Source organism: Atta cephalotes, assembly GCF_000143395.1.
Source record: "Atta cephalotes unplaced genomic scaffold scaffold00006, whole genome shotgun sequence".
Classification (NCBI taxonomy): domain Eukaryota; kingdom Metazoa; phylum Arthropoda; class Insecta; order Hymenoptera; family Formicidae; genus Atta; species Atta cephalotes.
The window spans coordinates 1,763,774-1,770,390 of record NW_012130070.1 but is presented as its reverse complement, the minus strand read 5'-3'; positions in this window follow the sequence as shown (position 1 = coordinate 1,770,390).

Genomic DNA, 6,617 nt, shown 5'->3' with positions numbered 1-6,617 from the left:
TATATATATATATATACTCTTTATATAGTTTCATTGTTTATATTTTTAAACTATTTATAATTATTTATTTGGATATATATGTTTTTTGCTTAGAATGTAAACTTTAGAATGTATTTTAAAAATTTGTCCTCGTGAAACATTCTATATAAAATATGAAAACTGTTTTTTTTCTGAAACCTAATAATTTCTTGCATAACGCTTTTTTTTTTAATTTTTATGATAGTTTGATGATGTATAACGACGTATTTTATTATAATGATATATTTATACATTTGACACAACATAAAAATTTACTTAAAAGTTGATAAACTTACGATACAATCTTTTGACATTTAAGACGTGTGTATTAAACTACTATCAAACTTCCGTTAACGGGAATAATCGATAGGGGCGGAAAGGTTGAGATAAAATCAGTTCTTTTTTTTTTAGATTTCCGCACACTTTATTGAACAGGTTTCATGCGCAGCTGCGATTTTTCATTTGTTTCTCATTCAAAAGTTAAATATTATTACAAATCCAATGAAATACTTTTTCGATATGGAATTCAACCCTCCATCGGACTGGTCCTTTTTTCACATTCCAAATCTCCGTAGCAGAGAAAATCCCTTCTGTGACACCCCGCAACACACTCGCAAATCAAATACAACCCAATTCTGTCAGTCGAAGGGTCGAAAGTATTCGCCGTTCATGTCCGAGGATTAATACCGAAAACCTCGGGATGCCGAGGGCTCGTCTGCATGATAACCGATGGAGCCCGAGTGAAATTCTAATCGAGCACGGCCACATCGAATCGGAACGACAATTAACTCGCCTCGCTTGAACATTCTCGTAGCGCGATTTCCTTTTTCAGTTTCTATCGCGCAAAATATTTCGTATATCAACGACAGCACGCCTGCTACCTAGCTATTAATCCCAAAATAATTATGCGCGAGGGCACACGGACGGACGTATAGTGTGCGCGCACGATACCGCAGTACTGGTTATTGTTCCTCTGGATATCTAGATCGCATAAATATCACTATCCGTTGTATTCATTCGTGCCGTTATCATTGCAATGGCGGGCATTTATTACGTTGCTGACCGAAAGGGTCGACCGTTTGCATGATTAATTCCATAATTGAATGACGCTGATCATGTTTATCATATATTGCTGTTTACTATAAGATTATGTGTTCTATATACTATAAGATTATACGTTCTTTGTGGGCAAGCATTATGTAGTTCGAGAAATCCGTTTCGGATTTTCCCAGTCTGCTGTTAGAAAAAAATTGAAAATATTTTTAATAAAGTGTTTTAAATGTAATTCTTTCTGTGTTTTAAATGTAACTCTTCCTATTTTGTATACGTAAATTTTATTAGTTCGAAAACGCACGTTGTGAAACTCATTTTTCCTTCTGCAGTCAGATAACGCAATGGATAAAACTGGGCTTCGTGTGTCGATAACATAAATTTTTCAAAAATTTCTCGCAATAACTAATGCAACTCTCGACGAGAGAGCCATATTGTAGCATCCATTGAATCGATTTTCAAGTAAGAGAGATCGATTGTAAACTTAATTAATAAGCTTTCACTGATATTTCAGCGCGAATTTTCGTATTTGTTATTATTTTCGCAAAAGATACATATATAAAAAAATTGAACTATCTTTTATTATGTAATAGGTTAAATTGTACAGCCATAAGTATAAAACATCCTCATCTTATTGAACTTTTTTGAAAAAGATAAAAATAAAATTAAATAAAAATATTTAATAAAATAAAAATAGCAAAATATTAAAATTGTTATAAAAATTGATATATTATTATAAAATTGATTAATGTTATAAAATTGATTATATTATTTTGTAATAAAACTATTTTTTAACTTATTTCATGCTAGATATAGAACGTTGCGGGGATGCTTAATTTTTTAAATAAAACTTTGAGTAAGTAGGATAACTCCGGCAAATATGCCGCGCTGGGATTTACGCCGCAGAAGTCAGAAAAAATAGAAAGAGTGGGAGTAATTTTCTCGCAATTACTTTCTGTTACATGTCTTTATGTTATATTAGTATTGTGTTATGATATCAACTTTTTACTGTTAATATTAATGAATTTATTATGAGTTGAATCGATTTGTAGTACTGTAATAAGTAACGCCATATATATAAATTATAATTTATAATACATAAATTGATTATTGGCGTGTAAAAGATTTAATAGTTATTTCATGATACATACGTGTAGTGGAATAATAAAGCATGTTATGTAGCAAAATACAAGTGCTTTCGTATTTTTTGTTTATAGTTTGTTGTCCCACCTGTTTGGGATATACGGCATTTTTAGCAAGCAGAATTTAACTTAAAACATACAAGCAGTGCGCAGATTGAATTCAATGCACTAAATAAACATATTATATGAAATATGTACCTTATTTCATAACTTGTAATATATATAGGAAGATTATAATTATTATTTATTATTTCATATACATATTTACCATTCTTCCTTAATAAAACTTTATAAACACACTTTATAAATTATTGTGTCATTATAATTTACGTCTTGCTATGCATTATTTGTAAATTTTTCATGAGCCGTATATATCTCCCCTCTCCCTATGAGTAGCCATATATCTTGCCTCTATGGAATATACGGTAAAAATTCAAGGATTTCAATAAGTTTATTTTTTAATATGAAAAATAAATATTTCTAATATTTTTTTCATAGTAGTAGATAGTACAAAGTTTTTACTGATATAGTTCATTTACTGTAAATATAGTAAATAATACTTAATAAATTAAGTTTTTAATAGGTGCAGCGTACATACTGGAGTTATTCTATATTTACAAATACTATTATATTTTTAATATTGACTTAACAAATTCATGTTCTGAATTACATATAGCACAGGAAAATTAAATTTTTTGGAAGCAAAATTGCTATAAAAGATTTGTTTACGAGAAATTGTTTATTCGAAATGACGTATTATATAATATATTAAAAATCTTGATCATCAACGAACTTAGAAAACTTTCTAGTTTCAAAAACTAATAAAAAAAAAGATTTTTAAAAATATCTTAGAAAGTATTAATTTCGAATAAAAGTTTACCAAAAAGAAAGCTGATACAATTACGAACAATTTCGTTCTTTTTTTAAAATTGTACTATCAATATTTTCCGTAATAGAATTTTTTAAAGAATATTGTATTTTTGGTCATTTGTGGAGAATGAAGTAATTTTTCACACTTTTTTCATAAATATGTCGGATCAGATTACTTTTTTACGTACAAAATGCTTGTTATAAAAATTGAAGATTTTAATTCCATATAAAATTATTTTTTACATGTCTTTGTACAAGCAATAGTTTTCGATATACGATTTTAAGATTTCCCTTTATTTTTGAATAAATTTTTTTTAAGTTTTATGTAAATGTCTCGGTTACTTCTACGTAAAAAGTAGAATAGAGTTAGTTGTACTTTTTCTTTAAGTTATTATAAATTTTTACACAATTACTATAGACTAATAGTAAATGCTTTAAAACGTTGCATATTCATCTGGCTCAATAACTGAGTACTTATAAATTCTTAATATAGCTCGTAAATAAGAAAAAAGTTACGTTAATTATAAGGATGCAAAGTGAATCAATATGCCCAATCTATAGGACATGTTGAGCATGTTCGAAGAATAAGTTGAACCATGAAGGTAATCATTTAATAAAATTATATTTTATTAAAAACATGAAAGGATTATGTGTATTAAATTTTTATTTCGTCTTAAGTATAACAATTTGTAGTACTCTCTCTTTTTAAATGCTTTAATTAACAAAATTAAAAAAATTAAAATTTTTATTCTTTATAATAATAAACATATCATATATGTTTAATTATTAATATAGAATAAAAAGCATTGATAAAGGCATTGATAAAGATTTCATTTAAGCTGCTGAATTTATAAGATTAGTTATGAGACACTGGTCTAACAATTCGGTGTTAATTGAAATATCTACAATTTTTTTTTACTTGGGTAATGCATCAATTTTAATTAATTTTTTTTAAATTAATCATTTCAAAAATAAAAACAATAATTTTTGGGAAAGGAAGTAGAAAAAGTCATAGCACAAAAGATAAGAAAATATCGGGTTAGAAATATTTGCTGTGTATGCACAGGATTTTTTGTGTTGCGAGTGTTACTGAGAATTAATGTTCACATTTTCATTAAAGTATATGAGAACCAAAATAAGCATATATATCACACACTACTTAGCCTTCGGCATTAGCCAATCACTATCAGAATTAACGGTCTGAATAATATCGTATTTGTCAAAGTTGTATCTCTGAAACTATTGATTCTAAAAATGTAAACCAAACGTCAAATTCAAGGAAATATTATCTATTAAAAAAGGTCGGAAAGAGTTATTACATTAATCTAACATTTTTTCAAATACATTGTTTTTAAATAAGTTATGGATAACTTTTAATAAAAAAATCGTAGAAAACTCTTTCTTCAAACAACTATATTATCACAAAAATTGACGGAAAGAAAAAACAAAAAGCATAAGAAATTCTCTAAGTTTTAATTTGGTGTTTTACTTACTTTTACATATGTTCTTTAAGAACTGGGAAATTTATAAAAAAATAATGGAGAAAAATTTTTTTTTTTTGAAAATGTTGAAAAAAGTAATTTTTCTCGAAGCTATTTTTTCCTAGTCGCGTTCCAAAAATAAATTTTGGAAAGTGATACGCAACTAGGATTATATATAAATACATATAAACTTTGAGAAAAATACGAATATTATTTTTTCTAATTTAACATACCTCTATTGATAAATAAATTCATATTTGAACATAAATTGAGCATTCTATAATGTCTTTGAAACTCCTGTTTCGAGAATTATAGAGATCAAAAATTATGAGATCAAAAAAAGAAAACATCTTCAAACTAATTTCACAAGCTTTAAACTGTTTATGTACATTTTTCACATATGATAATCACAAGCAGTCATTAAAATGTATTACAATTTAAGAAAACTTATTTATATTTCGGTAACTATTCATCATACGAAGTTTAATAAAAAACGATTTTGTAGGGAATTTAAAAACCTTTTGATTTAATAATGAGTTTCTCCGTAAGAGTAGCTGAATCCGAAATATTTACGTAAAACTTAAAAAAAAAGTTTTGTTTAAAAATAAAGGGATATATTCTTAAAATTGTATCTCGGAAACTATTGGTTGTATTGTACAAGAATAAAAAAATGATTTTATTAGGAATTTAAACCTTCAATTTTCATAAGAAGTATTTTATATGCATAAAAGCATATCCGAGATATTTACAAAAATGTGTTTAAAAAATCACTTTATTTTCAAAATGACCAAAAATACAACGTTCTTTGAAAAATTTTATTACGGAAATTGATCTTACGATCTTAAAAAAAAATGAAATGTTCGTAATTGTATCAGTTTTCTTTTTGATAATGACCTTTATTTTGATGAATAAATACTTTTTGAAATATTTTTGAAAAACTGCATTTTTTATTAGTTTTTTATACAATAGTTAAAAAGTTTTTCAAGTTCGCTGACAGTCTGTTACTTTTAGTATATTTTATATAATACGTTATTTCTAATAATTTCTCGCAAATAAATTTTTATGACAATTTTGCTTTCCAAACGCAAAAAAAAGATTTAATTTTTCTGGACTAATGTGGAAATTATCTTTACGGTACAAAGTATTTTAAATTTTTTATTTCCAAAAACATTTGAAATTCTTTTTTATTGACGTAAAAGTTATTTTTATTTATATCACAATCAAAGTGTTAACTCAGTAAGTATACATTTATTGTACATTGTCTAGTCAATGTATACATTTAATACGGAAATATTGGGTTGGCAAGAAAGTAATTGTGTTTTTTTAAAAGGTATCTATCAATAAAAACCGCAATTACTTTCTTATCAACCAATATAAATATATCTTGATAGAATAAAGTTTCAACTTTAAGAATCTCTTTTTTAAATTGCAATGCGACAATTTTTAAGTTATGAACAATTAAAATCAAAATGTTTTCCTTTTATTTAATCCGCGATAATTCAGTAACCAAAAATCATAAGAATATTTAAAAAAAAGCGATTTTGTAGGGAAAGTATCAAGCTTTCACAATAGGTAGTCGATTTTCTCAAATTTGTTTTGGGCACAAATCTACAAAGGGAGAAGAAAATTTTTCATCTTTTTCATATTGTTGTCATTTCAACTCATAGTTTTTGATATGTAAAAATTACCGAAACTTATATAAACTTAAAAAATGTGGTAAGCTTTTAAAAATAGAGATTTCAAAAGAAACTTTAAAACTCTTTTTTTTAATTTAAATTTCATTCATCATTTATTGACGAAGATATTATATTGTATATACAACTTTGAGCTAAAAAAACGCAATTATTGCTAATCCAAATATACATTAACTATAGTGTACATGTTTATTGAATTTAATTGATTGTGACATTAATATAAAAAGTGAGTTCTGCTTTGCGCAATACACGTATTCCGAAATGCAAAGCTCTGCCAGCACGATGCGTCATCAGAATTTTTTTTATACGTAAGTCGCGTAAGAAATTAAGCTGTAGCAGAAGCGTCATTAATCCCATTGTTA